Source organism: Arvicola amphibius, chromosome 2 (assembly GCF_903992535.2).
Source record: "Arvicola amphibius chromosome 2, mArvAmp1.2, whole genome shotgun sequence".
In the NCBI taxonomy this organism is placed as follows: domain Eukaryota; kingdom Metazoa; phylum Chordata; class Mammalia; order Rodentia; family Cricetidae; genus Arvicola; species Arvicola amphibius.
Genome location: NC_052048.2, coordinates 137438829 through 137461103, shown reverse-complemented (window position 1 = coordinate 137461103; position 22275 = coordinate 137438829). Strand labels below are relative to the sequence as shown.

Sequence of the window (22275 nt, the reverse complement as noted above, 5' to 3'; positions counted from 1 at the left end):
TACATTCAAGAGAAGACCGTGTCTTTGAGCAAAACAGTGAAAAGAAATGTTTGCCGACTTTAGTCAAAACAAATACTGTAGAAGGCTGGGTTCTAATACATGCTCAGAGAAACATGTGCAGGAGAAAAGACCCATGAGTGCACCCTGGAGAAAAGGCCTCGCTTCTACATCACATGACACACAAAGTCCACATTACACATAACAACTCCTTGCCAGATGGAGGCTTTCCCGTTGCTAGTGTTCTCTCCAGCTGACAGAGGTTAAAAGCTCTTTTTGATCCTCTACGCCAAGAGGGAGCTGCACAAACCTCCAAAGAGCCATTCTTTTTTTCTTGCGTGTTTTAATATAAAATGGGCCAGAGAGAAAAATCCTCAGCTGTGGAGGGCTCTGGACAGATCTGAGGGAAGGGTGGTAATCAAAGAATCCTAAAAACCTGTCTCCCTCCTGCCCTGGTGCCCTTGCACATGCTCTCCAAGGGCAAGGAGAGGGCTGCACCTTGTCAGTGTGCAAGCCGTGAATCTAGACGCAGCAGTCTCCAGATGGTTCTGTTTTCATCAACTGTACAAGTCAGCAGATCTTTCAAATGCTACCTGAAAATGCCTTCCTTCTGGCTGGCTGCCACGCTTCTCCAAGGAAAGGCACACCGTGCGTGGGCAGAGCTGTTCTACAGGTTATCTGTTGACAGAAACACATTCTGGCTGACCACCCATCACTAAATACACCGAACTTCATTCCTAGCATCACCAGCGCTGCCCCTGGGAGCTTGCCATGGAGAAACATGAAAAGCAAAGGGGATGAGGATGCTTTGGGGATGGTGAGCTGGAGCTGAGGTAAAGTGGCAGAGGGAAGAACAGGGCTACAGCTAAAAATAGTCACTGTGGTGTTGTGTCCTCAATGGGTTGGGGGCAATCCAATTAATAATGGTCAAGTATCTGTAGGAGAATCACATCTGGAGGCTAGTCTGTGGCCCCTAAGCCCTGAACTGTAATAGTGACATTATCTCGGTAGTGGATTAGTGATGTCTGCCAACTGGTTAGGAATGGGTGTGTGTGGCACGTGTGTCGGTCCTGCTTGTGTTGGCATGAGACTGCATTTTTTTTTTTTTGAGACATGGTTTCTCTGTGTAGCCTTCGCTGTCCTGGAACTCGCTATATAGACCCAGCTCAGCTGCCCTCAAACTCACAGATCTGCCTGCCTCTGCCTCTCAAGTGCTGGGATTTAAGGTGTGCGCCATCACTGCCTGGCGAGACTGTATTTTAAACTGTGAACATTTACAATCTTTCCTTTTAAAAATACAACCAGTCTTTGCCATCTTCTTCGTGAGCATACACAGCTATCTGCTTGTTGCTCAGGTAAGAGACTTATCATGGTTTAAGCAGAGACTTTCCAAGGTATCTGGACTAATGAGCAATAAATTCCACTGAACATATGTCTCTAAAATCTATAAATGGAAATCCCTACAAGTTGGCTTTCTCTTTTCCTTTGCAACAGATGTTGAACACACCAGCCTCTCCCATGCCTCAGAACCAGCAACCACTCTCAGCCCTCCCAGAGCTGATGACAGCCAGGGCAGACTCCGTGACATCTGCCATGTAGCCTCTCACAGAAGGCACAGTGGGGGTAGGGGTATGAATTATGGCTGTGTAACCAGCAACACTTTTTGTCACCACTGACTCTCCAGAGCACTTGTACCCTGATGGTGTTGCTATGCCCTACTGGGGGCAGCAGGACAGATAGGCCATTCCCTCGCTCCTTTATGTTATACAATTAATGCTTTCCTTAAATATTAAGAAGTCTTGTGTTCAGAGATCTTCCATCTTCGTCTTCTTCAGCTGCTCTGATGAAGTGCCCCAGCTGGAATGATTTCAACAACAGGTATTTTCTTCTCACAGTTCTGGAAACCAAGGCAAGCTCACGGTACCTGCTGGCACATCCTGGCAGGGGCTGGCTTCCTGGTCTGGAGACAGTTATTGTGCTGTGGAGAGTCACTGCTTCTTCCTCACCTCAGCAAGGACATTAATCCCACCAAGAGCCCTAGCCTCATGTCATCATCAAAATTGGCCTACTGCCCAGAGGCCCACCTCCAAACATCCTCACATTAGGGGTTACAGCATCAGTCTACACATTCCAGAGCATCCCCCTATCTGTAAGGGGTCTTGAGACATCGTCTTGCCACACACCTCAAGCTGGCCTTAAACTCGAGATCCTCCTGTCTCAGCCACCCAAGAGCTGGGATTTTAGGACTAGGATATCATGCTTGCAGACAAACTTTGTAACACTAAAGAGTTTTGATATGCCTTTTGATCTAAGTTTGTGCTTCAAGGAAGCTGTTGGTAGTGCTGGGAGAGCCTTAAAAACCTTGTGGTTTAAAAATGACCTGGAGCCCATACTGGTACTCTCGGCAATTGGGAGGTAGAGGCAGGCCGATCTTAGTTTGAGGCCAGTCCGTGCTACATAGCGAGAGCATCTCAAAAAGAGTTCTAAGATTTGGAAAAGCAATGCTCCCTTTTTTCAGTTGTGCAGAGAGCTGGGGGTGGCTGAGTTACTAATAGCAGAGAAACGTCCCTGTGAACTGTGTGGGTGAACGTAGGCTCCAGCAGCGGGGTGGGGGTGGGACTGTTTAGACCGTTTCCTGAGAAGCGAACTCACAGTTCTGCTTGTTGAGTTGTCGATACCAGGAGGAAGCTCAAACCACATGGATTTCAATTCACTATTCTCCCTTTTAGGAGCATCGTGCCTTTGAGCTGGTTATTCATTTCTCTAGGCCCCAGTCGTGTCGCGTCTACAAGGTAGGTGATAAGCATTTGTTGTGGAATAGACTTGTTGAACTATGTAAAGATGTGTTGCATCTGTTTATGTGGCAGAAGAATTATTTAACTACGTACAGCTGTGTTGCTTTTTCACCTTGCCTGCCTAATGCACCTGATTGGTCTAATAAAAAGCTGACTGGCCAATAGCTAGGCAGAGGAGGGATAGGTAGGGCTGGTGGGCAGAGAGAAAAGGGGCCAGCCAGCTAGACATGGGGGAAGCAGGAAAGCAGGGTGGACAGAGGGTAGATGAGGTAAACAGGCCTCGGGGTAGCACATAGATGAATAGAAATGGATTGATTTAGGTTTTAAAAGAAGTTAGAAACAAGCCTAAGTTGTGGCCAAGAATTCATAATTGATAAGTCTCCATGTCATGATTTGGGGGCTGGTGGTCCAAGAGAAAGCCCACGACAATCATTCCTTCTTTATGATGCTCCCTGAGCGGGACAATCCATGAGAATGCATGCAGAGCACTTCAGGAATCTGTCTAGATCATGCTGAGTGCTCATGGCTTATTAATAACACATGACAAAAGAGTACAGCGCTAAGAGACAGAATCCTTCCCTCTTTACTGATGCCAGTTAACAATTACAGCAATCAACACTTTACTACACCAGGGCCTTAATGCACATTAATCTGCATCTGCCTGTGGGGTCAGACCATAGACAGCAGCAACAGTAGCAACAACCCTCAGTTATAACTAAGGAAACAGAGACTTACAAAAATTAAATAACTTACCCAGAATCACAAAGCAAATGACCAGCAGGACCAGGAGTTGAGCATCTGCAGTGCAGTGCATATCTGCAGAGCCAATATGCTAAAGCCATCATGATGTCAGACTGTGTGGTTAAGACCTTGTGGAGAAGCAACGGATGGGCCCAGTAATAGACTAGGATCCTCCCATGTCTGAATGCCTTTGAATGCCCTTGATTTGAAGTCTATAGTTGCGTTGCATATTAAAAGCACAGTATTCAAAGGACATGTGGTGTATACATGGTATATAAAGGGACCAGAACTCAGTATGCAGTGGATGCATATTTGAGGCCAGCCTGGGCTACACAGAGAGACTGCCCACCCTACCCCCAAACACAAAAGCCTATAGTTACTTTCATACATTTACTTAATGCTCTCAAACGGTACAACATTAAAAAATGAAAAGTAACATTATCTCAAGTCTCTTCTTGCTCCATCATTCAACCATCTAGGTCACTCACTCCAAGCTCTGTACAAGCAGACACTGAAGGCTGGGATAAAATTGTCAACTGCATGGCCTAGTGTTATAAATGGCCTCCATGTGAAGACTGGAAGACCCTGGTTCCTGCTACATCTAATAGCCACATGACTACTAAGCTAAGTCAGCAAGTCAGCAGAGACTTCAGTGGCCAAACATGAACAGAATACATGCTTTACAGAATATTTTTTAACAGGGCAGTAAATTAATAAGCAACAATTAGCAATAATAACAAACCTGGGGAAAGGTGGACATTTAATTTCCATAGTTACCACTTTGTAGTCTGCTTGCTGTATCCATGGATTTTCACATATATGGCTCAACCAAGGGTAGATAAAAATATTTTTAAAAATTTTAATTAAATTACATTTTTAAAATTATATTTGATTAAGTGGAGGAAGGGAGAGAGAGCATGTGGGTGTTACAGTAAACCAGTGGAGGCCAGAGGCCAATTTCCAGGTGTTGGTTCTCCCTTTCATTGTGTATGTCCCAAGAATGAAACTCAGACCTTCAGACTTTGAGATGCGCTCTCCTTACCCACTGAGCTCTCTGGCCAGTCCCCAGACATGTTTTTTGTTTGTTTTGCTTTTTGTTTTATTTTTTAAATCATACCCACATTGAATATGAACAGATTTCCTTCTTGTCAGTGTTCCCTAAACAATACGGTTTACACAGCATCCTTATTGTACCAGGAATCATAAATAACCTAGAGATGGTTTTAAAGCATCAGAGGAGATCAGAGTTGCCACTCAGGGCTGGGGGGCCTTGTGTACATAAGTGAGGTCTTGGGTTCTTTGTCTAGCAGTACGAAGAGTACACACACAAAATCTAAATAAATATGAACGAGCAGAGTAGGCTCTGTCCAAAGACTAAGCAGTTTGTCACTGTAATTAAATGTCCTTAAAATAACCGAAAACTGGGGAGACGTGCACTGGCTGAGGAACAGAGTTTTGTTCAAAGGTGGCCCTGAAGAACACAGACCGGCTACTTAGGGGGATTCGCAGCACAAAAGGATTCTATAGGAGAAGAGTGGGATTGACTGGAAAGCTTAGTGATGGGCATGTCCTCCTCCCAGGGAGCATTTTTTTCCTCTTCAGTAGCGGCATCACACCTGAAATGGACTTTGGCTTCCTGCAGTTGGCTAACTAAAACCTAATGGAGGGCTCCTCCACTCCAAAGTGGGTCAGCGAGGACTGACGGCAAAGGGCAGAGGAAGCAAAGGAGAGTCCTAAAGTTCCCCAACGATAATTTTATATAAGGCAATACACACGGACTTTGGAATCTGAAGGCAATCCCAGAACCAGCTTCCCAAGGGATAGCTTGATATAATTTTAGATGTCCATGTTTCAGCCAAAAATCATAAGGCATTAAAAGAAAAAAATACCATTGGGAAAATGGCTTATGTACCAGAGTTTTTCTTTTGGGCCACCATCCAGCTCCCAGATCATGACACAGAGACTTAATTAGTTTTGAATGCTCGGCCTTAGCTTAGCTCCTTTCTGACTAGTTCTTTCAACTTAAGTTAACCTGTGTTTTTTTAATCTACCTTTTGCCTTAGAGGTTTTATTGTTTGTTTGTTTGTTTGTTTGTTTTTTGCTTTCCTGGTCAGAGTGACCTAATTGTTTTCTGCCTGAATCACGCTGTTTAGGCTAGGCTAAAACATTTCATATGTGACAAGGGCCAGGAGCCAATAACAATGGGGAGAGCATTGCCTCACGGATAGCCAAGAACTGACCAATTAAAAATATGACCATAGTAAGCTTCATTTACATACCCCAAGGACAGATATGAACGGGCCAACTGAAAACATAAGTATGTCCATACTTCATTTGCATAATGATATCATGTTTATTAAATTTCACACCCTTTTTTTTAAATTGACCCATATTTTTCTTTTTTTTCTTTTTCTTTTCTCATTTTTTATTAAAGATTTCCATCTCCTCCCCTCCTCCTTCCCCGTCCCTCCCCTCCCTTCCACCCATACCCCCACTCCCTCCCTCTCCAAGCCAAAGAGCCATCAGGGTTCCCTTCACTATGTTAAGTCCAAGGTCCTCCCAACTCCCCCTAAGACCAGGAAGGTGAGCAACCAAACTGACAAGGCTCACAGTGAGCCCGTCCATGCTGTAGAGTTCAAGCTCATCGCCGTTGTCCTTGGTTTCTCAGTCCTCCTCCACCATCAGCCATATTCAGAGAGTCCGGTTTGGTCTCCTGTTCCATCAGTCCCATTCCAACTGGACTTGGTGGTCTCCCGTTAGATCTATCCCACCGTCTCAATTGGTGAACACACCCCTCACGGTCCTGACTTCCTTGCTCATGATCTCCCTCCTTTTGCTCCTCATCAGGACCTTGGGAGCTCAGTCCGGTGCTCCTATGTGGGGCTCTGTCATTTTCTCCATCCAACACCAGGTGAAGGTTCTATGGTGATATGCAAGATATTCATGAGTATGGCAATAGGATCTGGACATTTCTGGCACCCTCTCCTCAGCTACCCAAGGAACTAGCTGGGGGCGTCTTCCTGGACACCTGGGAACCCCTCTAGAGTCAAGTCTCTGCCAACCCTAGAATGGCTCCCTTAATTAAGATATATAATTCCTTGTTCCCATATCCACCCTTCCTATATCCCAGCCATCCTATTCCCCCAAGCTCTTCCCATCCTCCACTTCACACTTTTCTCTCCCCATCCGCCCATCCCCCCATCCCACCCCACCCCCAAGTTCCCAATTTTTTGTCCGGCAATCTTGTCTACTTCTAATATCCAGGAGGATAACTATATGTTTTTCTTTGGATTCACCTTCTTATTTAGCTTCTCTAGGATTTTTTACAAATTAAAGGCTCGATGTCCTTTATTTATGGCTAGAAACCAATTATGAGTGAGTACATCCCATGTTCATCTTTTTGGGCCTGGGTTACCTCACTCAGGATGGTGTTTTCTATTTCCATCCATTTGCCTGCAAAATTCAAGATGTCATTGTTTTTTACCGCTGAGTAGTATTCTAACCCCACAACAGACAAAGGTCTGATCTCCAAAATATATAAGGAACTCAAGAGACTAGACTTTAAAATGCTAATTAACCCAATTAAAAATGGGGCACTGAACTGAACAGAGAATTCTCAACAGAAGAATTTCGAATGGCCAAAAGACACTTAAGGGCATGCTCAACCTCCTTAGCAATCAGGGAAATGCAAATCAAAACAACGTTGAGATACCATCTTACACCTGTCAGATTGGCTAAAATCAAAAACACCAATGATAGCCTTTGCTGGAGAGGTTGTTGAGTAAGGGGTACACTCATCCATTGCTGGTGGGAATGCAAACTTGTGCAACCGCTTTGGAAAGCAATGTAGAGGTTTCTCAGGAAATTTGGGATCAACCTACCCCAGGACCCAGCAATCCCACTGTTGGGAATTTACCCAAGAGATGCCCAGTCATATTACAAAAGCATTTGTTCAACTATGTTTATAGCAGCATTATTTGTAATAGCCAGAACCTGGAAACAACCTAGATGCCCTTCAGTGGAAGAATGGATGAAGAAAGTGTGGAATATATACATATTAGAGTACTATTCACACCCTTTTGTAATCACTTGCTGCCCTCAATTAGGTCCAGGTATGCAAATTAGGTGAGAGCTGGTGGTCTTGCAAGATTGTCTATAAAAAGTCCTGTAATCTCTGGAAGGCAGCTCCTCCCGCCCTCACTGCATTGAGTGTGCTGGATGAATTCCTTGCCTAGGCTTTTACTGCGCTTTGGAATAAACCTTGCTTTTTGCATCCAAGTCCCGGATCCCTGGTGGTCTCTTTGGGGGATGAGAGAGTCTGGGCACAGCAAGATAACCTACTTTCTCTGTTTCTCGTGTCTGTGGCATGTTCCTGGCTTCTGGCCCCAGGCATCTCCCTTGTTCTCTCCTCCTCCTTCTCTCATTCTTCCCTTCTCTTCCCTTGAGCCTAGATTTCTCCTATTTATTCTCTCTGCCTGCTAGCCCCGCCTGTCCTTTCTCCTGCCTAGCTTTGTATTAGGCCAATCAGGTGCCTTAGGTGTGTAAGGCGAAACAAATTCAACACATCTTTACCTAATTAAACAAATATAGCATAAACAAAAGTAACACACCTTTACACAGCTAAAGTAATATTCTGCAGCATAAACAAATGTAACATATCTTTGCCTAGTTAAAATAATATTCTATAACAGGCTTAGCCCATTAAAGAGCTTGCCATACAAGCAAAAGAACCTTAGTTTGTTTGAAGCCCCAGACCCACAAAAACAAACAAACAAAACCCACCAAAACTGACTATAACAATGTGTTGTAATCCTGAAGCCGGGAAGGTAGAGAACATTTACCAGCTACAAGCTGCCAGTTCAGTGAGAGTCTCTGTCTCAAAACATAAGGTGGAGGGCAACTGAGGAAGTTACCTGGTATACACTTCTAGCCTCCACACAAATATATACACATAGAGCCAGAGAGAGAGAGAGAGAGAGAGAGAGAGAGAGAGAGAGAGAGAGAGAGAGAGAGAGAGAGAGAGAGACAGACAGACAGACAGAGAGACAGAGAGAACTATGACAGAGGAGATAACAATTAATGAAAAAGAATTGTGAAGAAGTCAAGAACTTAGGATGTCCTTCATATACACCAATAACATGTGACTAAGTATATGGCTATTCTGTGGCTCAGCCAGACTGATACACACCTTAAAAAATATTCACTGGGCCTGGCAGTGCGGGACCATAGTTCCAGCCACTCAAGAATCTGAAGCTGGAGGATCACAAGATCAAAACTGGCCTGGGCTGCAGAGAAAGTTCGAGATAAACCTTGGCAAGTTGAGTGAGACTCTCTCAAAAGAGGGCTGGTGCTGTAGTCTAGTGGTAGAGCACTGGCCTAGCCAGGCTCGCACAGCACTTCAGGGTTAGGTTACACCTCAAAGAGGCCTTCGGGTCTCAGGTCTGGGCTTATGTGCAGTCTGCACAGAGGTGGTCTTCTAGTTTCCCAGGAATAAATAAGGGCGCTTTGCACCGTTAAAGATCTCCTTCTCCAGCCTCTCCTCTAAGTGCTCGGTCAGCCTCTTATTTCATGACTGCTATGTCCTGTTTCAAGGCACCCTTAAATTAAGCATTGATTTCAAATATTTCCAACCAATCCTCCCAGGGAAAAGGAGTCAAAATCAAGTGAGCTAAAGACCATCTTTCGACTGGATTGTTGGAAGAGCTACCAGACAAGACCTAATGACCACGACTGAGACTTGGAAGGTCTCATCACTGAGTTGTGGGCCTTCTGTGCCTACTGGAGAGCTGGGAGAACTGGATAATGGGAAGGAGACAGATAAGCCCACTGTGTGGGTGGACTTTAAGGTTTCCTATGTTCAGGATACTGCCCAGTGTCTCAGTTAACTTCTTGTTGCCTGCAAGATGTAGGACTCTCAGTTACTTCTCCAGGGCCATGTCTGCCTGCGCACCACCATGCTCCCCGTCATGATGATAATGGACTGAACCTCTGAAACTGTAAGCCATCACCTCAATTAAATATTTTCCTTTATAAGAGTTTTCATGGTCATGGTGTTTCTTCACAGCAATAAAAAACCCTAAGGCAGTGCCTAAGGGCGGTATAGCTGGATCATGAGGTAGAGTGATGCCCAGCTTCCTGAGGAACTGCCATACTGATTTCCATAGTGGCTGTACAAGTTTTCACTCCCACCAGCAATGAATCCTTACTCTGCATCCTTGCCAGCCTGAGCAGCCATTTGTTTTATTGATCATGGCCATTCTAATTAGATTTAGATGAAATCTCAAAGTAGTTTTAGTTTGCACTTCCCTGGTGACAAAGGATGTTGAACATTTAAGTGTTTCTCAGCCATTTTGCTTCATCTTTTAGAGCTCTATTTTTAGACCTGGAACCCATTTTGAAACTTGGCAATTTGTTTCTTGATATCAATTTGTTTTAGTTCTTCATAAGTCTTTCTGACCCAGGACCTTTTTTTTGGTTGGAAGATCTTTCATTACTGCTTCTATTTCACTAGGGCTCATGGGTCTGTTTAAGTTATCTGACCTTGATATAACTTTGATAGGTCGCATATATGAAGAAATGTATCCATTTATCTTAGGTTTTCCAATTTGGTGGGGTAAAGTTTGTGAAATATGTCTTTATGATTCTCTGGCTTTCCTTGGGGTCTATTGAAATGTCTCCCTTTATCATTTTTATTTTATTAATTTGGATCTTCTCTCTCTGTAATTTCATTAATTTAGATAAGGGTTTGTCAATCCTGTTGATTTCCTCAAAGAACCAACTCTTTGTTTCATTGACTCTTTGGTTTGTTTGACTCTATTTTGTGGATTTCAGTCCTGAGTTTTATTATTTCTTGCTGCCTACTCTTTTTGGGTGTTATTTCTTCTTGTTGTTCTAGAACTTTCAGGTGTGCCTTTAAGTTGCTAATATGAGATCTCTCCTAATTGTACTTACATATGCATACTAAGTACATATACATATATGTGCATACTAAGTACATATACATAGTACTTAGTACTATGAATTTGCCTATTAGAACTGACTTCCTTGTGTCCCACAGGTTTGGGTATGTTGTGTTTTCATTTTTATTCAATTCCAAAAAAGAATTAAGTTTCCTTCTTGATTTCTGTCTAACCCATTTTTCATTCAACAGTAAATCGCTCAGTTTCCATAAGTTTATAAAGTTTCTTTTGTTTTTGTTGTTGTTGATATCCAGCTTTAATCCGTGGTGATCAGATAGGATGCAGAGTGTTATTTCAGTTTTCTTATATCTGTTGAGACTTGCTTTGTGACTGAGTATGTGGTCAGTTTTGGAGAAATTACCACGAGCTGCTGAAAAGAAAGTATATCCTTTTTTTTCCTTCAGTGTTTACGTGAAACATTCATATAACCCTAGGTCCACTTGATGTATGCTGTCATTTAACTTCAGCATTCCTCTGTTTAGTTTTGTCTGTATGGCCTGCCTATTGGTGAGATTGGGGTACTGAAGTCACCCACAGTATTGGTCAGGGTTCTCTAGAGAAATTCTAACATATATATGGAATTTATGAGAATGGCTTACAGGTTAGAGTCAGACTATTTCAACAATGACTATCTCCCAATGATGAAGAATCCAAAATCTAGCAGTTGTTCAAGCCTACTAAATTTTCAGATGGCCTTCAATATATGCCAGAATCTTGAAGTAGAATCTAATATCAGTGAAGAAATGAACTTCTTGAGAGTGAGGGCAAGAAAGCAAAGAGGAAGCACTTCTTTCTTCCATGTTATTTATATAGGCTGCCACAAGACAGTGGGACCTAGGTTTAAAAGATAAGTAACATATAAAAGTAGACTCATTAGAATAATACCTGACTTCTCCATGGAGACCCTGAAAGTCAGCAAGGCCTGGATGGATGTTCTTCAAACTCTCAGAGATCCCAGATGCCAGCCCAAATGACTATACCCAGGAAAACTATTAATAACAATTGCCAGAGAAAGAAAAACATTTCATGATAAAACCAAATTTAAGGTGGTTTCTTTTGCCTCAGAAGATCTGGATTTAGCATCCTAAATCTTCCTTCCCGCATCAAACGATTTGATCAAGAAAATCCCTCAAATGTGTACCTAGCCTCTTAAGTTTTAATTAATTTCAGATGAAATCAAGTTGACAACCAAAAATAACAATCACACTCGCTAGCATGGTGTAAAGACCAATATTGATTTTAACTATAGTAATTTTTTTTTATAAACTTTGTGGTTCTTATGTTTGGTGCATAAATGTTTAGAATTGCAATATCATCTTGGTGAGTTTTTCCTTTGATGAGTATATAATCTCCTTCCATACCTCTTCTGATTATTTTTAGTTTGAATTCTATTTTCTCAGATATTAAAATGACTACACCTGCTTGACACTTGGATCTATTTTCTTGAAATAACCTTTCCTATCCTTTTTCAGTGATGCACTTTCTATCCTTGAGGGTGCCATGTATTTTCTTGGATGCAACAGAAAGTTGAATCATGTTTTCTAATCCAGTCTGTTAGTCTGTGTCTTTTTATTGAGAGTTATTAACAAGGAGGAGCAGTGTTCATTGATTCTTGTTATTTTGTTGCTATGGTGTGGACTTTGACTCACTTTTGATTCATTGTTCTTAGTGTATTTGTTCCTTTTGTCTTTGGGGTGTGGTTGGCCTTTTTTGGCTGAACTTTTCCTTCTGGTGCCTTCTGAAGAGCTAAAATGGTATATAACTATTGCTTAAGTTTGGTTTTATCATGGGGTGTTTTTATTTTCTGGCAATTGTGATGGGTAGCTTTTCTGGGTATAGAAGTTTGGGCTGGCATCTATGCTCTCTTAGCATTTGTAGAACATCCATTCAGGTTCTTCTGGCTTTCAGGGTCTCCATGGAGAAGGCAGGGACTATTCTAATGAGACTACTTTTATATGTTACTTGGTCTTTTTTTCCTTGAAGCTTTTAATATTATTTCTTCACTCTGTACACTTAGTGCCTTTTGATTTATTATATGTAATAGAGAATTTCTTTTCTGGTCCTGTCTATTTGTTCTGTATGTTTCTTGTACCTTGATAGGCACCTCCTTTTTAGGTTAAGGAAATTTTCTTCTACTATTTTGTTAAAAATATTTCCTGTGCCTCTGACCTGGGTTTCTTTTCCTTCCTCTTTCCCTGTTCTTCATAGATTTAGTCTTTTCATGGTATCCAGGATTTCCTGGATGTTTTGCGCCTGAACTTTTTTAAACTTAACATTTTCTTGGGCTGAGGTATCTATTCTGCTTTGTCTTCAACACCTGAGAGTGTCCTTTCACGTCTTGTAATTTGTTGGTAAGGCTTGCCTCTGAATTTTTTATTTGATATCCTAATTTTTTCACTTCCATTTTAATTTCAGTTTGGGTTCAGTTTGGGTTTTCTTTAGTGATTTTATTTTTTGTTAAATTCTACTTTCGTGTCTTGAACTGTTTTCATTATTTCCTTTCGCTGTTTCTTTATGCTTTCAATCTTCATTAAGGAATTTAATCAGGTCCTTAAATATATCCATAACTGCTGTTTCGAAGTCCTTGTCTTGGGCTCCAGCTGTATTGTACTTCTCAGGCCTACTGTGGTAGGGTTTCTGGGCTCTGGGGGAGACAAATTGTCTTGGCTGTTCATGTTTGCGTTTTTTGCACTGGGGTCTAGGCATCTGGAGTTATGATGACTGAGGTGTTTGTGGGTGTTGATATCTCGTCTTGCCTTTGTTGGGTGGGTGTTCCATTCTTTGGTTGCTTTTACTTTCTCGGGGTCTCAGGCATATGTGATCACTGTGGGGTTCCTGGCAGAGAGTTCCTCCGTAGACTGGGGAGTAGCAGGGAGGAACAGAGATGGGTGAGAGAGTAAAAGGCGTAAGGGGCTGTAGGAAAGAGTGACCACACCAACACGCAGGGGCCCCAGGCAGTGGAGACGCAGCTGTAGGAGGGGCTCCCGAAAGCCCACTCTGGCAGAGGAAAAAGTATTTCTGGAGAAGAGATGACAGGGCTAGTGTAACCCTGCCTGTACCAAGGTGAAGTCTCCAGTAAACAGAGTTGGGTAGGTGGAAAGGCCCCTGTAAGCAGGCAAGACTGGAGGTCCAGGAGGGTAGTGAAGACCCGAGTTCCAGACTTGTATGGCCACTGGGATTTCCTGGTAAAAATGTTCTGATTGTTGCCACCAGCTAATACAAAGCAATGGCAATGGGCTACAGGGGAAGTCTGAGAGGATCCATGGAAAAGAGCTAAGCTGGCATCTGCACCAAGAGGCAGAGGCCCCAGGATGTCAAAGTTTTTTTATTCTTTTCCTTTTTTTTTTGGAGGGGGGATGGCAAGGTTTCTCTGGGTAGGCTTGTCTTTCTCAGAACTCACTTTGTTTACCAGACCAGCCTCCTCGAATCCAGAGATCCACCTGTCTCTGCCTCCTGAGTGTTGGCATTGAAGGTGTGTACCACTATGCCTGGCGGTGTAAAATTCTTTTAATTGATCTTTTAGAACTTATAATAGCTACAAGAGATATAGCTTCCAACATTAATGTACAAAAAGCATTGTGCCTTTGTGGTGGTTGAATGAGAATGGACCCCATAGGCTCACGTGTTTGAATCCTTGGTCCCCAGCTGGTGGAGCTATTTAGGAAGCATTAGGAGGTGCAGCTGTTTCGAGAGGTAGGTATACCACTGTGGGCCAGCAGGCTTTGAGGTTTTAGAAGATGCATGCCATTTCCAGCTAGTTCCCTCAGCTTCCTGTTTGTGGGTCAAGATGTGTGATCGCTCTCAGCCACTGCCTAGCACCATGCCCTTCTGCCTGTCCCCATGTCTCACCATAATGGTGGCGGACTCCTGTCCCTCTGGGATAGAAAGTCCCTAATAGACTCTTCCTTCTGTAAGTTGCTTCTACCGTGTTTTATTACAGCAGCAGAAAAGGAACTGATACAAGAGTCAAGTGTTTTGATTGCACCGCTGTCGGGCTGTAGGTGAAAGCAAGTCAAGGCACCCTGATTTCAGCTTGAAAACACCCCGTCTACTTGCTTCACGCTGGCTCATAAGCGTGACTATGAAAAGTGCTTCAGGGTCAGCCCTGGAAACTGGAAAAGTGAGACCCAGGGGACCTGGGGCAGATTCTGCTGCCTTTTAATCTTCTGACTGAATGCTCATAAAAGACAAAAGTAAACACCAAGAGCAAAACGAAGAGGGGAAACCTCGCACCACCCCTCATAAGCTTTGAGGACTCCCTCCACTGCCTATCGGTGCGGCCCTCTGGGAAGATGGCCTTAATTGTGGCCTCTCAGGCATTCCCATGCTGCATGCCGTCTTACCTCTGCCACTCAGGGAAAGAGTGACAGATGGTCTCTCCCTGGCTTTGCTGCTTGCCAGCCTTCATCGTTCTGTGCCCTTTGGCTACTTTTGACAGTGTTGAATGGAAGAACTGGTCTTCATTCCTAAAATGTCCTTCTGCTGTTGCCTTCTGGGAATCGTCCCTCTTAATTTAACTCCTCTAGTGCCACCCGCACTGCGTCCTTCGCTCGGTCCTCACACCAGCTTCTTGCCGCTTTTGGAAGTCCTCAGAAACTTCTGGATGTTCTCTTTGCCAGTGGTGATTTCGGCACCATCTACCTAACAACATGCTGTGTTTCTGATCACGTGTGAGCTGCATGTCCCCAGCTCTGAGCTCCACACTTGTGGTTCTGTCTAATGATACCAGCATGGATATTTAGCAGTATCTCTCGTCAGACATGCCCCGAATTGTATAAACTGCTGCCCACAGGAGTTATTTCTCCTCTTTTCTTTCCAAGTCTCCATGTCACCCTCAGCCTGGAGATACTGTGTTATCATTAGTTATCCGTGGTGGTTGGGATGATGGTGGCTCCACAGGCTCATATATTTGAACACTTGGTCTCCACTTGGTGGAACTGTATGTTTGGGAAGGATATCAAGAGACGTGGCCTTGGTGAAGGAGGTATGTCACTCAAGGTAGGCTTTGAGGTTTCACAGGCCCACACACTCTCTCTGCGCCATGCTTATGGATCAGATGTAAGCTCTAAGCTACTGCTCCAGAGCCATGCCTGCACACCTACGGCCAGGCTCCCCAGCATGGTGGCCAGGGACTCACCCTCTGGAACTGTAAGACCCTTCCCCCAATAAATTCTTTCTCCTATAGGTTGTCTTGGTCATGGTGTTTCTTCACAGCAATAGAAAAATAACTAAGAAACTGTTCCCCTCCAGTCTGCCCCCATGTTCACTCCATCCGACCACTGACAGCAACATCTCCGAACTTTCTTTCTCTCCGTTTCCTGCCTTCTTAGCTACCTCTGGGACTGTGGCCATTCCTGCCCCTTTATAACAGAAAATGATGCCGGGATCTTCTCTATAATATATAGATTTGTTAAGCATCAGCTCTTGGAGGTTTCTGAAACCTGAAGTCCCTTCTGACCTTACATGTATTTTTTCTTTTTCTACATGATTTATTTACTCTGGTAGACATACCCATTCATTCTCCATAGCTGCCCGGGTAGATGATGAATTCTGTGGTTATACTGGTTGCTTTTGTCAGCTCTACACAAACTCAGACATATTTGTTGAAGAGGAGCTTGAAATAAGAAAATTCCCCCATCAGATTGCCCATAGGCCTGTCTGTGAGGGGTATTTTCTTCATTAGCAACCCACGTGGGAGAGCCCAGTTCACTGTGGACAGATGACCCTGTGTGGTATAGGAAATCAGGCTGAGCGAGCCCCGAGGAACAAGTCAGTAAGCAGGCAGTAAACCATTTCTCCATGGCTTCTGCTTCAGTTCCTGCCTCTAGATTCCTGTCAGTTCTAACTTGACTCCTTTCAGAGATGGAGTATGACCCAGGAATTGTAAGCTGCTTAGTCACGGTCTCTATCACAATAGAAAGACAGGCCAACAGTCATCCTCTCATGGTTGTCTGGGTGAAATCCAAAGACTGACTTGTCTTACAGTCTAGCATCAAGTTGACTCCGGCTCACCTGCTTCCTTCTTCCCCTCATTGTGTACATTGTTCTCTCTTTGTAACGGCTTCCTGTCATTTCCTACGTGTCAAATCCACACTCTCTGCTGCTAAGCCCAGTCGGCTCTCTTCTGTCCTATCTGCTGCCCTCTGCATCTGTAAGTAGGCTTGAGCCCCTCGCCCCGCTGGTCCAGTGGCGGTTTGCCCAGACCTCTGTCCCATCTCACGGTGTGAATCTGGTACAACACCTGGCACACTGCATGTCCTCCAAGTGTTTGGAAAGAGGGGCTTTAGAGAAGCAGGAAGTCAAGAGCATGTACAGCTGGCTCCGATTAGAACGAAAAGCTTTTATCTTTCATGTGGGATTTGCTCTAGAAAACCTAACATGTCAGACCCAAATCGATTTCTTCTTCATCTGAGAACTAATAAGGAGAATAATTGCGGCTGTCCAAACCTGCCCATGTGAACTCAATGGAGTAATAAAACCAAACCTGGCTGTTGAAACACAGCATGCTTAAATAAGAGTGAGCTACATATTCCATCCCCTGTCATCCGCCTTCACAGCTCAGGGGCCTGTGCGGAGTGAAGGAAACAGGAGATTCTGGGATCTGACAGATGGCAAAATACAGCTGTTGTTTGCTTGCTTCCTTCCCTTGTTCCCCTGAACGCGTCAGCTGCATGTTGTTTAAGCACCATTGCCTGAGTGATGGGCAAACAATGGCTGTATCATCAGTACCGAGTGCACATTGTCTCAAGCTAGGGATCCCAGGGGCAGCCTGGCATCCACTCTGCTTGAGCAATCAAGGCAGATGGTTTGGAGGACACCATGCTGGATGGCAGGTTAAAGGACAAAGAGGCACTCTTTGACCTGTCCAGGGGGATGTTGTGCTATTGTGCTGCATAAAGAGTTTTCTGTTTATTAGATAAGTTTGTTGGCGTCATGGCGGTGGATACTGTAGTCACAGCATGCACGAGGCATCTGACACAGGAGGGTCACAAACTAGAGACTAGCTAGAGCTACCAAGTGAGATCCATAGTCAAAAACCATAAAATTTTGAGCTACAAGGCATTATAGAGATCATCTTATGATTCCAGAGGGCTGGGAAAACTTCTCAGTGGTAAAATGTTTGCCTAACATGGTCAAGACCTTGTGTTCAATCCCAACAAACCCTAACACTCACAACTGTTATGAATCGGATGATCTTCAAACATTTATGGACTCCAATTCACACTAAGAGAAATATTCTAAATCTCAGAATATATATTGTTTATGGAACAATATCCTCACTAAATATCCTCACAGCACTTTTTATACTGTCTAATGTTTCCAAACTATTCTTTTTCTTTAACACACATGCATGCATGTGCACACACACACACACACACACAGCAAGAAAGTACCATATATAATATATATAATGGTCATACGCGCGCGCGCGCACACACACACACACACACAGAGAGAGAGAGAGAGAAAGAGCACCGTATACAATATATATATACTGGTCATGCACACACATCTATCTGTCTATCTATTTATAGAAAGAAAGCGAGCAAGAGAGAGCACCATATATAGTATACATACTGGTCATGCACAAAGAGAGAGAAAGAGAGAACCATATATAATATATATACTGGTCATGCTTGACCTGAGGGTTTTCCGAACTCACTAATGTGGTATAACCTTTGTTTCAAAAGAATTTGACTTCTCTCCTTTGATTATTTTCTTCCTTCCACAAACAGTAACCCAGAATAATGAGATAACTAGGCCTAGAAGAGCAAAGAGATATTTAAATTCTAGTTTGAGGGATTGGTGTTAGAGATAATGAATCCTTATGCCAGGTCTGGTTTACATGTATAATCCTAACACTTGGGAAACTGAGGCAGGAGGATTGGCAAGAGAATGAAGCTGGCTTGGGCTACATTGGAAGATTCTGTCTCAAAACACAGACTATATTGATCATTGGGTATTTTAAGACTTGCCCTCACTCGAAGTCCCTTAGTTTAGGAAGGTACAAGGCAGACCGGGAGGAAGGCAAGATGGTGAATTAGTAAGTGAGGGATCCAGGTCCTTTCTAGCTCCACTAAGATACACTGAACTCTTCGATACTTCTGGATGGGATTTCTTAGTTTAGCTTGGCTTGGGATGGGTGATGCCACTGGTGGGGAGGAAAGGCCTGTTAGAACTGTAAGGGTCTTTGTCTGATGGGTCTGATGACTCTCAGTCACTCTGCCAAGCAACTCTCCTTTTGGGAGCCACTGTTGCAGCTGAGAAGTTGCCTGGGGCTCTGGCTGATGGGGTGCAGCCTAACGCTGCCGTGTGTTACAGCAAAGAACACCAGAAGCAGGGATTATCGGCCTCTTGAGTAACAGCTTCCTACTGTCTGGATTTCATAAGTCAGTACAAATTAAAAACTGGTTTAGAAACAATATTGCATTGTCAGTGTTTCTTTGTCCCAAGTAAGGAATTACTTGAAAAGGGAAGAGGAGAAAGAAGTGGTTGTGGGAGGAGGGGGATCACCAACACCCACCCAATTTATTGCCAATCAAGAAAACAGAAAAGACGTCATCTTGGGTGAAAGATAATGTCCAACACTGACCACGTTTATCTTTCCATCTATCGCAGCTACTACACTGCCCTCATTTCTCTGTGGACACACTTCATTACAGACGCGCTGGTGAGCAAGCCAGACCCTGGATACTGTTCAGGCAGATATAAACTTCTTCTGGAGGCCATTCACCCTCAAATGAGGAAATCTGGAAGCTTTATGCTGCTTTGCTTGACAAGAAGGATAATTATTTAAGTCATTAAGAAACAAACATTAAGTGGTTTGGAAAATCACACCTAAGCCATTAGCCGGCTTCTACGAAATATGAAAAACAAGACGGTGCCTCTTACCTAGTTTATCAAGCCATTGCCATTTGTCTGCTAATTGCTACCATTCTAGAACTGGTCACCGAAGGCAGTGGATACTTGCTTCCTTTTTCTCTTCTGCAGGACAATAGTGGAGGCTGTGGCCCGGCTTCCCCAAACCCTTTATTTCTCTGAAGGCCCTGTGTGTCAGGTCACAGGCAGTGTATCCATGGTAGGGCTTTGTACTTTTATTTATTTAGTTTTGAGATGGGGTGGGGAATGTTGGGGGGAGTTTTGTAGTGATGGGAGCAGGCTGTGTTCCTGTCACCCAGCTCCCGGCTGCCTGGCTAGCTTATGCCCCGAAATAACAACACACAAACTGTATTCATTTAAACACTGCCTGGCCCATTAGTTTCAGCCTCTTATTAGTTAATTCTCACATCTTGCTTTAACCCATATTTAGTAATCTGTGTAGCACCAGGAGGTGGTGTCTTACCGGGAAAGATTCAGCATGTCTGACCTGGTGGCTGGCTTCATGGTGACTGACCCAGAGAGGAGAGGCATGGCGATTGCCCGAGGCATCTGCCTCACTCCCAGCATTCTGTTCTGTCTACTCCACCCACTTAAGGGCTGGCCTATCAAATGGGCCAAGGCAGTTTCTTTATTAACCAATGAAATCAACACAAACAGAAGGCTGTCCCACATCAGAGTTTCTCTGTTGTCAGCATTGATCTTGAGCTCCTGCAATCAAGAAGTCCTTTTGTCTTGGCCCTGGAGTCAGTAGCTGGGATCACAGATGTGGTCTACCACCTCCAACTTCTATTTGGCTTTGCAAGGCCTATAGCCTAAGTTTCTCTGTGAGCTCCAAAAGACACTAGTGCCACCAAAATGGATGTGCTATTATCAGAAAAGGATACAATTGCATTTAGTACAGTATAAAATGGAATCTCAATTGTAGCTGTCATTCTCATAATCACTACTGATCTTACTAATCATTATAATTTGGAGGCAGGGGGGCCGGCTTGAAGAAACAGGAAGCTGTATTGGTCAGCAGCTGTTGCAATATACTTGAGAAACTGGATGGATACACAACTAAATATTTTGTTGAAATTCTACTTTTTGCCAAAAATATTCCAGATGTCATCTGATGCCCCCTTGGAATTTCAGTGCATCAGTATCACAATTTATTGCCAACTATAAGAAATCAAAATCATCGTTTTGAAACCTTCCACCTGCTGTTCGCACAGGTCACGTCTGATGCTGCTTCCTCAAAGGCAATTGGATTTGTCTTCTTCTCCAGCTTCCCAGAAGCAACCGAAGTGTGGAAGTGTTTGTACCTCTCCTCTCCTACATTTCTGACACTCCAAACTGATTCAGACTGGCTGAGGAGCCACCTTACTGGGTAAGCCTTTGCCTCAGCAAGCATGACAATCAAAAATCCATGTTGGGTCCAGTAGCCTGCCTTTAACTCCAGCCGTGAAGGATAAGGCTGGTTGGTGGGGTTCCCCATCAACTGACCTCCTAAGAACCCCACAGGGCAGGGCAGTGGTGGCGCACACCTTTAATCCCAGCACTCAGGAGGCAGAGGCAGGAGGATCTCTGTGAGTTCAAGGCCAGCCTGGTCTACAGAGCTAGTTCCAGGACAGCCTAGGGCTGTTACTCAGAGAAACCCTGTTTCAGGGTGGGACGGGGTGGGGTGGGTGCCGAGGTGGAAGCACAGGAAGCTGCCAAATGAGACCAGCACATTAGTAAGCTCTGGATTTGACTGGCAGACCCCACCTCATTGAATATGGTAGAAGAACAATCAAGAATGATTCCTGACCTCAACTTCGGGCCTACACACACACACACACACACACACACACACACACACACACACACACAAACACACACACATTAGTGTTCTAATACATATGCAAACACACACATACACACACAGAGGAAAAAAATAGCTTCACGGCTTCACGGTATCCCTTTGGTTTGGGTTTTGGTTCTGCTCTGGTAAAGCTGTATGTTTTAGTGACATATTTTATTTTCCCCTCGGTCTGATTTGCTCAAGCTTCTGATATTTAGGTGCTAGAAAATATCCTAAACGTATGGAGAAAACCACACTTCCTTGTAAAACCTGATTAAATTACTTCATAACATTGAGGTCTGTTTCTTTTGAGGGGGGAAGTTGTCGCAGTATTTGGCACTGGCATTCTAAGGAACTTAAGGTCTGTTCATTTGCACCCAGTCTGCACATTTTGCTTTCGAGGGCGATGTGAAGGTGTGTCGGCATTCGGAGTCTCCCAGTTCTATTGCTGCCGTTACCCAGCCCTTTATCTTTTCAAGTTTAGATGACATATATGTAATGTTTATCACTCTAACCGTTTTTAGCACGCAGTTTAGAGGCATTCAGTATAATTACTTCACCATACAATTCCTTGACGGTTTTTTTTTTAATACCTAGGGTACTATAACAGTCTTTAGATACCCAGTTTGGTATTTGGGGGTTCAGTTCAGTAGTACAGCACCTGCATAACATGCACACAGTGCCTGGTTTGACCCCCAACATCCAAACCCAAATAAAACACAACAAGAATCTCTTTTGGCTTTATCTTGTCCCAGTAAGGAAGGAAACAAAAATCTTTGTTGACTTTTTCTAACTGTTGCCTAGAAGGAAAAGCGAAGGTCTGCTCTTTGTCATTTCTGTAGGTTTTTGGCCTTCAGACTTCTTAAAATCCAGCACAGACAAAGTTCTGAGGACAAAGAAGCACAAGAACCTGCTGTAGAGGGCCCATCTCTGCATTTAGACTGTGTCTGTTCAGAACATCATAGTCCAGACAATCATCTAGAATGTTTAGAAAATGTGAATGCTCTTAAAAATCCCATTTGCCATTAGAGGCCTAACCATCAAAAGCATACAACACACACACACACACACACACACACAC

The 22275-nt window shown here is 43.7% G+C and overlaps 1 long non-coding RNA gene across 2 annotated transcripts; it reads left to right on the top strand.

Moving 5' to 3' along the window:
* The first annotated feature begins 295 nt into the window (after positions 1-295).
* Positions 296-9485, top strand: LOC119808048. Of its 2 annotated transcripts, none has more exons than XR_005284392.1 (3): positions 296-830; positions 2727-2789; positions 9177-9485. It is a non-coding gene; the product is annotated as an uncharacterized LOC119808048 (long non-coding RNA). The 2 variants fall into 2 exon arrangements; XR_005284393.1 differs by lacking the exon at positions 296-830 and adding an exon at positions 1252-1875.
* Positions 9486-22275: the final 12790 nt, after the last annotated feature.